Raw genomic sequence first — 17,213 nt, 5'->3', positions numbered from 1 at the left:
TCAATTATGTTCCAGGAGCACTCAGGATGTACTGTGATGAACAAATATCTATGGCAATTTTTACTGATTTCTATGGCTTGTAGGAAAACAATTATTTGAGCATTAATAGTCTCAAGAGATGACTGGGGAACCGAGTTTCTGAATGTGTAATAGCCACACAGAGCTTAGGCAGCACTTCAATTAGCCTCAGCACTAAAACATCTCTTCATCGAAAGTTGACTAGACACTGGTTCGGGATGCAAAGCGACGCCAATTGCATGGGTTCAATTCCTGTACCGGCTGAGATTATTCATGAAGGCCCCACCTTCTCAACCTTGCCCCTCTCCTGAGTTGTGCTGACTCTCAGGTTAAATCACCAACAGTCAGCTCTCAAAGGGGAGAACAGCCTATGGTGCTCTGGAATTATGGTGAATCTTCAGCTCCGATGGTATCTCTGTATTAAGAAGTAAAATCCAAGTCTTCGTCAACTCTAATTTTATTGTGTTCGACAATTACTTCTCCTCCAACTCCACAGTGCCACCTGTATTCCCTTATATATATATGCAGTCTATCAAAGAATAAGTTTGGTCTAATGAACAATTAAAGCTCCAATTCTAACATAAGCACTGGGAATATTAACTCTTTCCTAACAGCAAACTTTACATTTACAGTGTATCTGGCCAGAATTTATGGAACTAATGGTTTTGGGACCCTCTGCTACACTTCAACTGTGAAACCTCCTGAGGTCCAACTATCTTTTCCTTGTGGTGGAACAGGCTGATTGTCGCTAGCAGTGGGTAGCCTCCTACTCCATGTGGAGCTAAGTCCGCAAGGACATGGCACAGTGCTGCACCGTCCCCTTGTTGAGATAGACCCTCTTCTGGCACATGCTGCCTGACATCTCCTCAAATGACCAATGATGCCTATACACCTTGGGCCGTCGCTGGTCTCCCCCTATGGGTAGACCCTCCCTGGCTGGATATGCAGCCGGGTCCTCAGGGTGTGGGGTGGGCCACTGCACATGGGCTTCTGCCTTGGGCCCCTGTTGATGCTGCTGCAACTGCCTTCTCTGGCGTCTAGCCACCTGGCCTGCCACCGCCACCGCGAGGGCAGCTGTTGCGGGCTCCGCTAAGTCATCCATCATGTGATATCTGGAAGGAATTGAAGAGGATGAGAGATCGACAATCAATTAGGGCTTCCACCCTGGGACCCTCAGGTCCCCTAAACCTCCCCCCTCCTTTACATTCCCTGCATTCTCCAGGGTGTCATCCAACGAGCCAGCTGTGCTGGGGGACCCCACACTGCACGTTTGCCCCCGGCCACAGCCCGGGTCCCGGGCCACCGGACCTCAGACCCCAGGCCCTGGACCCCAGACCTAGTCCCCGGACTCACAGGGGGAGCATTACTGGACTGGGCACATGTTCCCTCCCTGATCCACACATCCGTCTCTGGTTGGAGGAATATCCCCACTGCTAAGGCCCAGCTCTAAGGTGTTTTATTGTTGGCTGCTGGTTCTGTGGTATTGAAGCCTCCAGTGTCCAGGCTTCACAGTCTGGTTGGGATGCTAAGGGGTAACACTCGCCTGCAACGTGGCATATCTACCCACGGGAATCCACTTGGAAGCTGTGGGGTGCTCACAAAACCATCATTTCCAATTACCTATTAGCTGTAGACTTCAGCTGTGCAGCCAGACGCCTCCACGGTCAGCGGGAGTTAAAATGACCTGCACCATATTACCACGGACACGGCTCTGCCCTGGGGGTGATCATTGGGTGGACAGGCAGCAGCTGAAGTTGCCCCTCTCCTGGAGAGATGTGGCATGTTGGACCCGCGGGTTCTGAGCTTATCACCCCACAGCCCAGGAGTGACCCCCCTACTGATGGCGACCGACCACCCGGACCGGGCCTGTCCCACCCTGGGGGCTCCCCCACTCACCCGGGCACTGGGGCAGCAGAATGCCCATTTTCGAAGATGGTTAATCACCTTCTCCAATCCCCACAGCAACCACTGCACTAGTTTCACATTTTTAAATAGGTGAGTTGAAGGAAGCCTGCGTGACCGCTTGCTGGGAGCTGGTTATATCACGGGAGACCGTGAGATAGGGGTTCATCCCGTTAATGATATAGAGATTGGTCTTAATTGGTGATTATTAGTTTCTGGCCACGCCATGGCTGGATCCGGATCTCACCCTCAGGAGCGGACTGGTTAGATCGGAGATCGATTGGCGCCTGCTGCGGATCCCGCTTTTGGCCTCTCCTGCGAACTAACCAGCTTGGTCGGATCCGTGCCAGGCGCAACGCGGCAGTTAGATCGCACCCAATGTTGGACACCCATTCCTGCTCTCCTAATACAACTGTCTCGAGTTGAGGAGTCAGTCTGACTCAGTTGGCATTCACCTCTGATTCAGGAGTGGGATTTAGTCCTGTTGCAAAATACACAATCTGGAATAACCCTCCGATGCTGCCTCTCAGCTGAGACATAACACTAAGGCCCTGTACACCCTCTCAGGTGAATGAAAAAGGTCCCATGATGCTATTTTAAGTGCTGTTTTTACTTGGCACGGTGGCTACACTTCAAATGTGTTTCGAATCATCGTGAAAGGCGCCATATAAATACAGCCTTTGTTTCAGTGACTGTGAAAACAAATAGCGAGTTGGTTCAAGGTGTAGGCAAAACTGCGCTATCTATCCAACAGGGAGCTCGAAGCTGTTGGCTCTATTGCGCGCAAGGTTTTACTTAATATTCACACAGATTGTCAGAAATCAATAAACCTGTTCCTTTGCAAACATTGCCTTGGCATGGGGCCAGGTGCCAACCCTCTAAGCTGGCAGTGTTAATGCTAAACTGTCTCAACTCTCTGTGTATAAAACCTCTCCTTCAACCTCTCAACTTCACATTTCTTCAATGGGGAAAACAACAACTAGGAAATCAGCTTGCAATGCCCGAATTGGCTTCTGCCTTTCCTATATTACAATAGTGATTACACTACCGCTGTACTTTGTCAGCAGTAGAGCAGACTGAGACATCCTGAGGTTGTAGAAGAGACTAGATAAATGTAAGTGTTTCTTTTTACTTCTTATCAGGCAGCATTAAAATCAAAAAGCAAATATCGGCAAACATTCCTTTCTGTATTCACACAAATTGTATTACAGACCGATGGAGGCCATTCAGTCTATCACACTCATGTTAGCTCTTCAATGGGAGCTGGAGCTTCCATATCTTTTTTTCTCATATCATTTTTATTCTTCTTTTTCCAGTACCTATCCAGCTGAAATTTCCTGAATTTCATAGAATCCCCTAGAGTGCAGGAGGCCATCTGGCCCATCAAGTCTGCACCGACCCTCCGAAAGAACACCCACCTAGGCCCACTCCTCCGTCCTATCCCCGTAACCCCACCTATCTGCAGATCTGTTGGACACTAAGTGGCAATTTAGCGTGGCCAATCCACGTAACCCCAGATCTTTTTATTCACGAGGATTTCACAGGAACAGTTACATGTTAAAGAAAGAAATTACAGTTTAGAGCTAAGAGCTAATGGGGAGATTACACTGCATGCTCTCATGCATGTCCCTTGTCTCTCTGTTGCCATGCCCCATGAGTCTTCCTAAAGTGAAATGTCATCAACCTGCTCCTTTGGAGAATTCGCGGAATGTATCGTGGCAGCAAGTTATCTTTTCTTGGGGCCCCGATGACTATAGTGGACAGGCACTTTATAATAGAGAGGTATTTTGTGTGGTAGGAAAACTGTTTGAGGCAGTTTTGTATTGACTTTTCACAGGAGAATTGTTACAGCACAGCAATAAACTCTGGGATTTGACACCATGTCAAGTTATATTCAAATAAACACAGTAATGGATATTGGAAGGTCTCTAAATCTACTTTCTCACACTGCTTTTCCTTGGTGCCAGCTTGGCTCAGTTGGCATCACTTTAGTCTCTCCAGCACTTACAGCATCCCAGGGGTTACCACTGGCCAACAGCTCACCTGAACTAGCCATATAAACACTGTGGCTATGAGAGCAGGTTAGAGGCTGTGAATCCTGTGAGGAGCACAGTGGCATAGTGGTTATCACTGCTGCCTCACAGCGCGAGGGACCCGGTTTAAATTCCGGCCTGAGGTCATTGTGTGGAGTTTATACATTCTCCCTGCATCTGCGTGGATTTCTTCCCACAGTCCAGAGATGTGCGTGTTAGGTAGATTGGCCATGTCAACTTGCCCCTTAGTGTCTCAGGACGTGCAGGTTAGGTTATGGAGGTATGGGGATAGGGGAGAGTGGGCAAAGAGTGTTAATTCAAAGAGTCGGTGCGGACTCGACAGGCCGAATGGCCTCCTTCTGTACTGTAGAATTTCGATGAGTAACTCACCTTCTGACTCCGAAAACTTGTCCACCATTTACGAGGCACCAGTCTATAATGTGATGGAATACTATAATTTGCGTCAGTGAATACAGCTCCAACAACACTCAAGAAGCTTGACACCATCCAGGGCAAAGCAGCCTACTTGATTGCAGCCCTTCCACAAACATGCAGTCCCTTCACCACCGAAGCATAGTTGCAACAGTGTACACAATCTACAAGATACACTGCAGGAACTCACCAAGGTTTCTTCGTCCAAAACTTCCAAACCCACGACCGCTATAATCTAGAAGGACAAGGGCAGAGAACCACAGAATCTTTACAGTTCAGAGCCATTCGACCCATTGAGTCGGCACTGTCTCACCAAAAGAGCAATATAAACCCACTCCCCTGCCTTATCCCTGTAACTTGCACATTCTCTCTTTTCAGAGAACGATACAACTCCCCTTTGAATACCTCGATCAAGCCTACCTCCACCACCCTCTCGGGAAGTTTGTTCCAGACTGCAACCACCCTTTGGATGAAAAAAGTTCCTCACGTCACTTCTACTCCCTTTGCTCATTATTTTGAATCTGTGCCCTCGGGTTCTTAATGTTCCCTTGAGTGAAATCAGCTTCTCACTATTTACCCTGTCCATACCCCTCAGGGTCTTGAATATCTTTACCAAGTCTCATCTCAGTTTTCTTTTCTCCAAGGAAAACAAACCCAACCTCTCCAATCTATCCTCATATCTCTATCTCTGTGGAGTCTCTTTATTTAGGGCCCTCTGGGGGAATCTCTTTGTTTAGGGGGTCTCTGGACGTTCTCTGGGGGATCTCTTTATTTAGGGAGTCTCTGGGGGGCAGTGGAGGGAGTCTGATGGGGAGTGGACAGGACTTGCATTGTGGGGTGGAGGGGGGCCCTTGGATGGACTTTGGGGGCAACTTCCTTCAGGAGTTACCCCCTCTGCTCACCGCGAGGTCCACCACATCAGGGCCACCTTTGTCCAGTCCATACCGGTTGTCAACCTCGCCCACGTGATTCCCTGCCAAGAGGATCAGAGAATCATGAAGGCCTGGAGAATATTGTGCATGGCCCGCTAAGTGCTAATGACCCATTTTCATTCTCCCGCTGGTGTGCGGGAACAAACCCTGATGGCAGCGGGGCTGGCGCATCAGAAACTGATCGGCGTCGATCCAAATTTCTCCTAAACGCTGGATTCACCGCCACATTGGGAACTCCGCTACTTGCAGCAGGCGGCGGAGAATCCAGCCCAATGTCATCGATACATTAATTTGTATAATCATAATGACATGAGTAACAATAAAATTATGGGAAAGAAAACTGTGAAGTTATTGAGCAGCACGATAGCACAGTGGGTAGCACTGTTGCTTCACAGCTCCAGGGTCCCAGGTTCGATTTACGGATTGGGGTCTGTGCGGAGTCTGCACATTCTCCCTGTGTCTGCGTGGGTTTCCTCCAGGTGCTCCGGTTACCTCCCACAAGTCCTGAAAGACGTGCTGTCAGGTGAATTGGATATTCTGCATTTTCCCTCACGGTACCTGAAGAGGTGCCGGAATGTGGCGACTAGGGGCTTTTCACAGTAACTTCATTGCAGTGTTAATGTATGCCTACTTGTGACAATAAAGATGATTAATTAATTAATATCGCAGTTTATTTGCAAGGCTACCATTCATGTAATACCAAATATGACGCTATTTGACCGCCACATTGAGCATCTTACAGTAGTAGCATTCCCAGCTTTGTGTCAAAGGTGTTGGGGTCATGCCACAATCCAGACATCCCCTATAAACAACAATCAGACTGGCAATGCTGAACATAAAGAACATAAGAAATAGGAGCAGGATTCGGGCAATCGGATCCTTGAGATTGCCCTGCCCTTTCAATAAAATCACGGTTGGCCTGATCCGTGACCTTGACACCACTTTCCTGAATGTCCCTCATAAATTGACAAGCAGCAAAGCTGCTTGCATGTCATAGGTGATGGTTCCAACCCCTCCTTCCCCACCCCGTAAAGATTGGGTGCGGCTCTGTAGCCTTGGTTATCACTCACCTGGATAAAATCACCGAGGCAACGGGAAACTACCTGAACTCCGCTTTCCTAGACACCATTCCGAATCAGCTTTGGTAGCGTTATTTTTAGTTTCAAAGTAGGTGAAGAGAACAACTGTGGGAAATATTGGTGAATGTCGGGGTACAAATTTGAAATCGCTAAAGTCAAAATGTCAAAAATGTGAAAAGAATGAATAAGGAATACAACACAAGAGGGCTCAGAAGGAACAGCGGGTGAACAGGATATGTGCAGAAAAGTGTTGGAAAGTTAATTTTGTATAATAGCATCTCTTCTAGGTGTTTGTTCCCATAATGTAGAGCCGATATTTCATCTATCATTCTATTGCTGAAGTTTGAGTGGACTCCTTGTTATAAATTTTCATTTCTCATTGTCCAAGGTGAAAAAGAGACTTGTAGCTACATTGAATCTACCAACAGTCTAATGGCTGCCATATTGCATTAATCAAAATGCTATCCCAGCCTGATTATTATGTATTAGTTGCCAAATTCTAAATACTTACTGCTATGTAAATCTTCAGATTTTAGGATTAAAACTGATTAAATGCAATAATTATCTCGTAAAAGACAAATTGCAACAATTGGCAGTGCTTGTATGTCAAGAGTAGAATATCAAGTATTAATCTGCTTCATAAAGTCTATTATAAGGTCAGAGACCGTTATGGAGTACCATGCATATTCTGTAGGTTGTGCTGTGACATTATGTATGTTTATCTGGGCCAAGCCCTGATGTATGAAAATGTGGAGCAAAGCTGAGCGGTCATTGTACATGGGTGGCACGACAGCACACTGGTTAGCTCTATTGCTTCACAGCACCAGGGTCCCAGGTTTGATTCCCGCTTGGGTCACTGACGGTGCGAAGTATGCACGTTCTCCCCTTGTCTGCGCGGTTTTCCTCCGAGTGCTCCGATTTCCTCCCACAAGCCCAGAAATATGTGCTTGTTAGGTGAATTGGACATTCTGAATTCTCCCTCAGTGTACCTGAACAGATGCCGAAATGTGGCAACTAGGAGCTTTTCACAGTAACTTCACTGAAGTGTTAATGTAAGCCTACTTGTGACAATAATAAAGGTTATTGTTGCAATGTCATGGGCCGTGAGGGGGTTGCCGTGGACACAGCCTTCAAAAAAGGTTGGGTGGTGGGGAAGAACTTTAGGCAACAATTTTAACTGTTAATTTCTGGGACGGGATTCTCCGTCAACTGACGCCGAAATCGGGAAAGCCGATTGGGCGGACAATCGGTTTTAATTACACAATTGTGGCGGGCACTGGGTTCACGCCAAATCGCAATTCTCCAGTGCCTTAACAGCGGTGTTAATGTGTTCTACTCCGCACGTACATCAAACGCCGTTTGCATATCATTAGCGGGCCTGACCTGGCGGTCTCCAGGGCCTCCGTGATTCTCCGCCTCCACTGGGTTCACTGATGAGGGTGACAGCGGGGGTACGGAAAGTGTCTAACCTCACCACAGTGTGCTGACAGTTGTGCCGCTGGTCAGGGGGGGGCCTTCTGCCAGGGCCACGAGTAGTGGGGGGAAGTGGCCAGGAGGTGGGCCATGATGTCGGGGCGGACGGGCATGGAGCACCAGTGCCGCAGCCTGCGAGGCAGTCATGCGGCAGGACACGTCGCTGCCTGCCCACTGTGAACTTAGGGCGACAGGTCATATGAGTGCCCTGCCAGGCCAACCCTCCTCAGTACCCTCTGATCCCAGCTGACCCATCAATGGAATGGCCACGCTCCAGCCCAAACAGTGCTATCTTGTTAGCTGGGATGAGTGTGTGTGGGGAGTGGAGCATGTACCTACGGATGCAACTTGTTAGCCTCTCCAGTGTCAATCCCAATCCTGGCGAACCTGACACAGTTTCCATTGTAATCAATCGTACTCCACGTGGCATCGGTGCTAGCTCCCCAACGGTTGCTGAATTGATCCAGGTGCTGTGCCAGTTTTGATGTCGTAGAACGCCACAAATCCTGCCCCGGTGTCAACATTTATGTCTCAGGAATGGAGAATTCAGCCACTGTTGTTTCTTGCTTAAACAGTATTTTGAAGATTTGGACCTGATAGAAGAGTACTTTGCTGCTTATTTTTGGATTGTCAGGATTATTGATTATGTAGGCTTGGTTGCCTTGGTGACAAATTGGGCCTAAGTTTTCTTTTTATTTTCAAGGTCCTTTGTGGCCCAGATTGTTTATTCCCTGACACAAATAAGCAATAAGAGGGAAAATTGTACATGAGAGGGTGTTGCACAGTGTTGTAGCATTCATTCAAGAGCATCTTCATATTCAGAACCATTATTTTCCTGGTTTGGAAAGGCCTCATAGATTGATGACACCAGAATATTCAACCTCCAACATCACCAAGATTGGAACCTTTTCCCATTAACTAGCATTTGCAGAAATGTCAGAGGACACTGAAACAAGACAAAGGTGATGGTGAACTTTGAGGTGAGATCAAATATTTCTGTTATGTTTAGGGCAGCACGGTAGCATGGTGGTTAGCATAAATGCTTCACAGCTCCAGGGTCCCAGGTTCGGTTCCCGGCTGGGTCACTGTCTGTGCGGAGTCTGCACGTTCTCCCCGTGTGTGCGTGGGTTTCCTCCGGGTTCTCCGGTTTCCTCCCACAGTCCAAAGATGTGCTGGTTAGGTGGATTGGCCATGCTAAATTGCCCGTAGTGTCCTTAAAAACTAAGGTGGGGGGGGGGGTTGTTGGGTTACGGGGGGGTTGTTGGGTTACGGGTATAGGGTGGACATGTGGGTTTGAGTAGGGTGATCATTGCTCGGCACAACATCGAGGGCCGAAGGGCCTGTTCTGTGCTGTACTGTTCTATGTTTCTATGAAAGTGTCCTTTTTCATAAGCACCATTATTGTTGTCGTTAGTCTTCGATGTGGTGGTAATGGGTCTTACAGTCAATGCTGCTGGCAATACTGTTAGCAAACTCTATCCTTTATTATACATTATGCTAAGTATTTACAATGTAGGCTCAGCATGAAGCTCTACATAGAACTATTTCCCTTCATGCTCTGTTGTCATGTAATCTTCCAGCACCGATGATGTAGACTATGGGCAGGATTCTCCATACAATGACGCATAAATCGGGAAACACGATTGGGAGGAGAATCGCGTTACAGCCGAAAATTATGGCAGGGCACCAAACAGACTGCCATGTGCCGGTCCCTTAAAAGCGGCGTGAATGCGTTCTACAATGTATGCCGGTATGGGAATGCAAATTGTGCAGTAAACGCCATTGGCATATGATTAATGGGGCCACCTGGCATTCTCCAGGCCTCCAGTGAAGCTCCATCTCCACCAAGAGAAATTACTGATGGCGAAGTTCACTTGTGGTATTTAAAATTGGGAACAAACGCCGTGGCTGCTGAGGGTGCAGGAGGGGGTACAAACAGTGCTATCATGTGCTGAGAGTTGCGTCGCTGGCCAGGGAATCTGCCAGGGCTGGAGGGAATAACGGGGGGCAGCGAGGAGGTGGGCCGTGGGGTAGGAGTGGCCGGGCACGGACCAGCATTGCCGCAGCCAAAGTAGTTGCACCATAGTTGGTTCTGCTGCAGAGGGGAGGGGTAAAATATGTGGGAATGCAATAATTATAGAGGATTCAATTGCAAGGGGAATAGATGGGCAGCCAATGGTGATGGTACACATCAGTATCAACAACATAGGTTAAAAAAAGGGATGAGGTCCGAAAAGCAGAACATAGGGAGTTAGGAAGAAAGTTGAGAAGTCGGACCTCAAACGTAGTGACCTCAGGATTACTACCAGTGCCATGCGCTAGTCAGATTAGAAATAGCAGGATATATCGGATAAATACCTGGCTGAAGAGATGGTGTGAGGGGGAGATTTTCAGATTCCTGGGGCATTGGGACCGTTCTGGGAGATGTGGGACCAGTATAAACAGTATTTAGGAACGACAGACAAAAAGAAAAAGGCAGTGGTGTGGCAGTGCTGGTTAAAGAGGAATTAATTCAACAGTGAGGAAGGATATTAGCTCTGACAATATGGAATCTGTACAGGTAGAACTGAGAACACCAAATGCAAAAAACGTTAGTGAGCATCGTATATAAACCCCGAAACTGCAGTGGTGATGTTGGCAATGGCATTAAACAGGAAATTAGAAATGCAAGCGATAAAGGAAATCTGTAATTATGGATGATTTTAATCTGCATGTAGATTAGACAAAACAAATTAGCCGCAATGCCTTACGGGAGGAATTCCTGGAGTGCATACGGGATGATTTTCTGGACCAATACGTTGAGGAACCAACTAGAGAACAGGCCATCCTAGACTGGGTACTGTGTAATGAGAATAGAATCATTGGCAATCTAGTTGTGTGAGACACCTTGGAGATGATCAACCATAATGTGACAGAATCTTTCATCAAGGTGGAGAGTGAAGTAGTTAATTCTGGTCCTGAATCTGGTTGGCAGACAAAGAACAAAGAAAATTACAGCACAGGAACAGGCCCTTCAGCCCTCCCAGCCTGTGCCGATCCAGATCCTTTATCTAAACCTGTCACCTATTTTCCAAGGATCTACTTCCCTCTGTTCCCCACCCGTTCATATATCTGTCTCAATGCATCTTAAATGATGCTATCGTGCCCGCCACTACCACCTCCACTGGCAGGAAACAAAAAGTAGGAATTAAAGGGTCTTTTTCAAATTTATTGGCAGTGACTAGTGGGGTACCGCAGGGATCGGTGCTAGGACCCCAGATATTTACAACATATATTAATGATTTAGATGAGGGAACAAAATGTAATATCTCCAAATTTGCAGATGGCACCAAGTTGACTGGGAGGGTGAGCTGTGAGGAGGATGCAGAGATCCTTCAGTGTGATTTGGACAAGTTGAATAAGTGGGCAAATGAATGGCAGATGTAGTATAATTTGGATCAATGCGAGGTTATCCACTTTGCTAGCAATAATGAGACAGCAGACTATTATCTGAATGGCCATAAATTAGGAGAAGGGAATATGCAATGAGACCTGGGTATTCTCATACACCAGTCACTGAAGGTAAGCATGCAGGTACAGCAGGTGGTAAAGAAGGCAAAAGGTATTTTGGTCTTCATTGTGAGAGGATTTGAGTACAGGAGCAGGGATGTCTTGCTGCAATTATACAATAAGACGTCTTACAACACCAGGTTAAAGTCCAACAGGTTTGTTTCAAACACGAGTTTTCGGAGCGCAGCTCCTTCCTCAGGTGAATGGAGAGGTATGTTCCAGAAACATATATATAGACAAAGTCAGAGATGCTGGACAATGCTTGGAATGCGAGCATTTGCAGGTAATCAAATCATTACAGATCCAGAGATAGGGGGTGATCACAGGTTAAAGAGGTGTGAATTGTCTCAAGCCAGAGCAGTTGGTAGGATTTTGCAAGTCCAGGCCAGATGGTGGGGGGTGGATGTAATGCGACATGAATCCAAGATCCCGGTTGAGGCCGCACTCATGCGTGCGGAACTTAGCTATAAGTTTTTGCTCGACAATTCTGCGTTGTCGCGTGTCCTGAAGGCCGCCTTGGAGAACGCTTACCCGGAGATCAAAGGCTGAATGCCCTTGACTGCTGAAGTGTTCCCCGACTGGAAGGGAACATTCCTGCCTGGTGATTGTCGCATGATGCCCGTTCATTCATTGTTTGTCTATATAAATGTTTCTGGAACATGCCTCTCCATTCACCTGAGGAAGGAGCAGTGCTCCGAAAGCTCGTGTTTGAAACAAACCTGTTGGACTTTAACCTGGTGTTGTAAGACTTCTTACTGTGCTCACCCCAGTCCAACGCCGGCATCTCCACATCATGGCAATTATACAGGACCTTAATGAGGCTACACATGGAATATTGTGTGCACTTTTGTCTCCTTATCTGAAGAAGCTTGTTCTTCCTAGAGGAAGTGCAGCAATGATTTACCAGACTGATTCCTCGGATGCGGGAATTAAGTATGTGGAAAGATTAAGTTAATCTTGACAGAGTAGAATAAATTTGAAGACTCCGGCTAAACAGCAGGACAGTGCGACATATGGGACATGGATAGAGCAGGGACAGGAATGGTTGTTGCAGGTTCCGGGGTTTAGGTGTTTTAGTAAGCTCAGAGAAGGGGGCAAAAGAGGGGGAGGTGTGGCGCTGCTAGTCAAGGACAGTATTACGGTGGCGGAAAGGATGCTAGATGGGGACTCTTCTTCTGAGGTAGTATGGGCTGAGGTTAGAAACAGGAAAGGAGAGGTCACCCTGTTGGGAGTTTTCTATAGGCCACCTAATAGTTCTAGGGATGTAGAGGAAAGGATGGCGAAGATGATTCTGGAAAAGAGCGAAAGTAACAGGGTAGTTGTTATGGGAGACTTTAACTTTCCAAATATTGACTGGAAAAGATATAGTTCAAGTACATTAGATGGGTCGTTCTTTGTACAATGTGTGCAGGAGGGTTTCCTGACACAATATGTTGACAGGCCAACAAGAGGCGAGGCCACATTGGATTTGGTTTTGGGTAATGAACCAGGCCAGGTGTTAGATCTGGAGGTAGGTGAGCACTTTGGAAACAGTGACCACAATTCGGTGACCTTTACGTTAGTGATGGAAAGGGATAAGTATACCCCGCAGGGCAAGAGTTATAGCTGGGGGAAGGGCAATTATGATGCCATTAGACATGACTTAGGATGTGTTGGTTGGAGAAGTAGGCTGCAAGGGTTGGGCACACTGGATATGTGGAGCTTGTTCAAGGAACAGCTATTGCATGTTCTTGATAAGTACGTACCAGTCAGGCAGGGAGGAAGGGGTCGAGCGAGGGAACCGTGGTTTACCAAAGAAGTGGAATCTTTTGTTAAGAGGAAGAAGGAGGCCTATGTGAAGATGAGGCGTGAAGTTTCAGTTGGGGCGCTTGATAGTTACAAGGAAGCGAGGAAGGATCTAAAGAGAGAGCTGAGACGAGCAAGGAGGGGACACGAGAAGTCTTTGGCAGGTAGGATCAAGGAAAACCCAAAAGCTTTCTATAGGTATGTCAGGAATAAAAGAATGACTAGGGTAAGAGTAGGGCCAGTCAAGGACAGTGGTGGGAAGTTGTGTGTGGAGGCTGAGGAGATAAGCGAGATACTAAATGAATACTTTTCGTCAGTATTCACTCAAGAAAAAGATAATATTGTGGAGGAGAATGCTGAGACCCAGGCTATTAGAATAGATGGCATTGAGGTGCGTAGGGAAGAAGTGTTGGCAATTCTGGACAAGGTGAAAATAGATAAGTCCCCGGGGCCGGATGGGATTTATCCTAGGATTCTCTGGGAAGCCAGGGAAGAGATTGCTGAGCCTTTGGCTTTGATTTTTAGGTCATCATTGGCTACAGGAATAGTGCCAGAGGACTGGAGGATAGCAAATGTGGTCCCTTTGTTCAAGAAGGGGAGTAGAGATAACCCCGGTAACTATAGGCCGGTGAGCCTAACGTCTGTGGTGGGTAAAGTCTTGGAGAGGATTATAAAAGATACGATTTATAATCATCTAGATAGGAATAATATGATTAGGGACAGTCAGCATGGTTTTGTGAAGGGTAGGTCATGCCTCACAAACCTTATCGAGTTCTTTGAGAAGGTGACTGAACAGGTAGACGAGGGTAGAGCAGTTTATGTGGTGTATATGGATTTCAGTAAAGCGTTTGATAAGGTTCCCCACGGTCGGCTATTGCAGAAAATACGGAGGCTGGGGATTGAGGGTGATTTAGAGATGTGGATCAGAAATTGGCTAGTTGAAAGAAGACAGAGAGTGGTAGTTGATGGGAAATGTTCAGAATGGAATTCAGTTACGAGTGGCGTACCACAAGGATCTGTTCTGGGGCCGTTGCTGTTTGTCATTTTTATAAATGACCTAGAGGAGGGCGCAGAAGGATGGGTGAGTAAATTTGCAGACGACACTAAAGTCGGTGGAGTTGTAGACAGTGCGGAAGGATGTTGCAGGTTACAGAGGGACATAGATAAGCTGCAGAGCTGGGCTGAGAGGTGGCAAATGGAGTTTAATGTGGAGAAGTGTGAGGTGATTCACTTTGGAAAGAATAACAGAAATGCGGAATATTTGGCTAATGGTAAAATTCTTGGTAGTGTGGATGAGCAGAGGGATCTCGGTGTCCATGTACATAGATCCCTGAAAGTTGCCACCCAGGTTGATAGGGTTGTGAAGAAGGCCTATGGTGTGTTGGCCTTTATTGGTAGAGGGATTGAGTTCCGGAGCCATGAGGTCATGTTGCAGTTGTACAAAACTCTGGTACGGCCGCATTTGGAGTATTGCGTACAGTTCTGGTCACCTCATTATAGGAAGGACGTGGAGGCTTTGGAACGGGTGCAGAGGAGATTTACCAGGATGTTGCCTGGTATGGAGGGAAAATCTTATGAGGAAAGGCTGATGGACTTGAGGTTGTTTTCGTTAGAGAGAAGAAGGTTAAGAGGTGACTTAATAGAAGCATACAAAATGATCAGGGGGTTAGATAGGGTGGACAGCGAGAGCCTTCTCCCGCGGATGGAGGTGGCTAGCACGAGGGGACATAGCCTTAAATTGAGGGGTAATAGATATAGGACAGAGGTCAGAGGTGGGTTTTTTACGCAAAGAGTGGTGAGGCCGTGGAATGCCCTACCTGCAACAGTAGTGAACACGCCAACATTGAGGGCATTTAAAAATTTATTGGATAAGCATATGGATGATAAGGGCATAGTGTAGGTTAGATGGCCTTTAGATTTTTCCCATGTCGGTGCAACATCGAGGGCCGAAGGGCCTGTACTGCGCTGTATCGTTCTATGTTCTATGTTCTATATCTGCCAGATCATGGCGCAGCTGGCACTGTGAGGGAATGGGGGAGGACACCCCCTCGCGTGGCCGTTGCCCTGATCTTTTACGCCAGGATCCTTTCAGGCGACTAGTGGAGTTCTGTCTCGAATCTCACAGTCCTTGGTGCACAGGTGCATCCGTGCCGTCATGGAGGCCCTATATGCCTGGTCACTACAATACATCAAATTCAATGTGGACCGAGTCCACCAGGATGCCCGGGCTGCGGGGTTCGTCATCATTGCCGAAATCCCCCAGGTCCAGGGGTTGATCGACAGGATGCATGCTGCCCTGAGAACACCGGCGCATGACAGCCAGTCTTCACAAACCAAAAGGGATTCCACTCGATGAATGTGCAGCTGGCACATGGGATGGAGGATGATGATGACCCACCCTGCAATGAGCTCTGGTGGACATCCGCATCGTTGGACACCATCCTTCCCACGGTAGCACTCACCACCGTCCAACTGGGTGACCCTTCCATGCGAGCTAGCCATTCCATCACATGGTCCCATCAAAGCCTTGGGGTGGCAGCGGTGGGAAGGTGGGGACACCTGAACCACATCTTCAGGATGCCGAAGCACCGCTCGATCATGTTCCTGGTTGCTGCATGGGTATCATGGTAGTGGGTCTCTACGTCGGGCTGTGGCCTCCAATTGGCATCATCAGCCATGGCCATAGTGGATACCCCTGTCTCCCAGGAGTCAACACCTCAGCCAGGGATGACTTCGAAGAGGCCAGGAACTGTAGAGTGTGCCAGGGTGAAGTGTTGTGAAACTGTCCGGATATCAGGCACAGCCATGCTTGATGTGCATCTCCTGGTCACAGACCACGCATGCCGCCGAAGACTCCAGATCCACCGATCATGTCCAATACCTGCCGCTCAGCTGCGGTGAGGGGCCAAAGGTTCACCGGTCCCCCACCGATTTTCTCCCACTCTCGGCAGTTGTGCGCTTCTTCTCCTGATGCAGGGAGACAGAAAACACTCTGGGTTAGGCAGTCGGATGCATGCAGCACAAGGGGTGGGTAGCTGGTGGCCTTCGTGGCCAGGGCACCTGGCCATGGTGGCCGGTATAGGTATTGGCAGGTGATGCAGGGTGGGGGTTCAGTCACCCCCATGTGAGGGTGGGGCGGGGTTACGGGTGTGTGAGACGGAACAGAGCTGCCTACTCACCCTGGCCGCACTGAGGTTTTTTTTCCTGCACTGCTGGCCGGCCCTGGTGGTATTGCCCAAGGCGCTCACGACCTCTCCCATCTGCTCCCAGGCGCAGTGCACTGTGAGAGGTGGCAATCACCTCCCCATCCCGGGGTACATGGTAGCCTGCCTCTCCTCCACTGTGTCAAGTAGGGTCTCCTGCTCAGCATCCGTGAACTGGGCTGCAACTTAAGGGCAGCACAGCAGCACAGTGGGTAACACTGTTGCTTCACAGCTCCAGGGTCCCAGGTTTGATTCCCGACTTGGGTCACTGTCTGTGCTGAGTCTGCACGTTCTCCCTGCATCTGCGTGAGTTTCCTCCAGGTGCTCCAGTTTCTTCCCAGAAGTCCTGAAAGACATGCTGTCAGGTAATTTGGACATTCTGAATTCTCCCTGTGTATCCGAATAGGCGCCGGAATGTGGCGACTAGGGGCTTTCACGTAGCTTCATTGCAGTGTTAATGTAAGCCTACTTGTGACACTAAAGATTATTATTATTATTACTTTTTACTGCCATCTTGTTGGCTGGGATGAGTGAATCAGCCACCTCTTTTCATTGACATCAATTGTTTCTCCCTTATAAATTTCAACAAGTTCTACTTTCCCCCACTCCTGTTGGCATCTGTGGGTGTTAATACATTGAATGATTGAATATGGAGCAGGCCTGGTTGTTGCTGCACTGGAGTTTCTGGTGTCCTGTGTTAACACAACCCGTGTATGCAATATGTGTTGGATCTTTTGCAGCCCATATAGTTTCCATTGTACAAATGGCTGTGGTATTAAATCTGCACCCTGAAGTCCAAATGGCAGA

This window comes from Scyliorhinus canicula, chromosome 18 (genome assembly GCF_902713615.1).
Source record: "Scyliorhinus canicula chromosome 18, sScyCan1.1, whole genome shotgun sequence".
Classification (NCBI taxonomy): Eukaryota; Metazoa; Chordata; class Chondrichthyes; order Carcharhiniformes; family Scyliorhinidae; genus Scyliorhinus; species Scyliorhinus canicula.
This window is presented reverse-complemented; position numbering follows the sequence as displayed.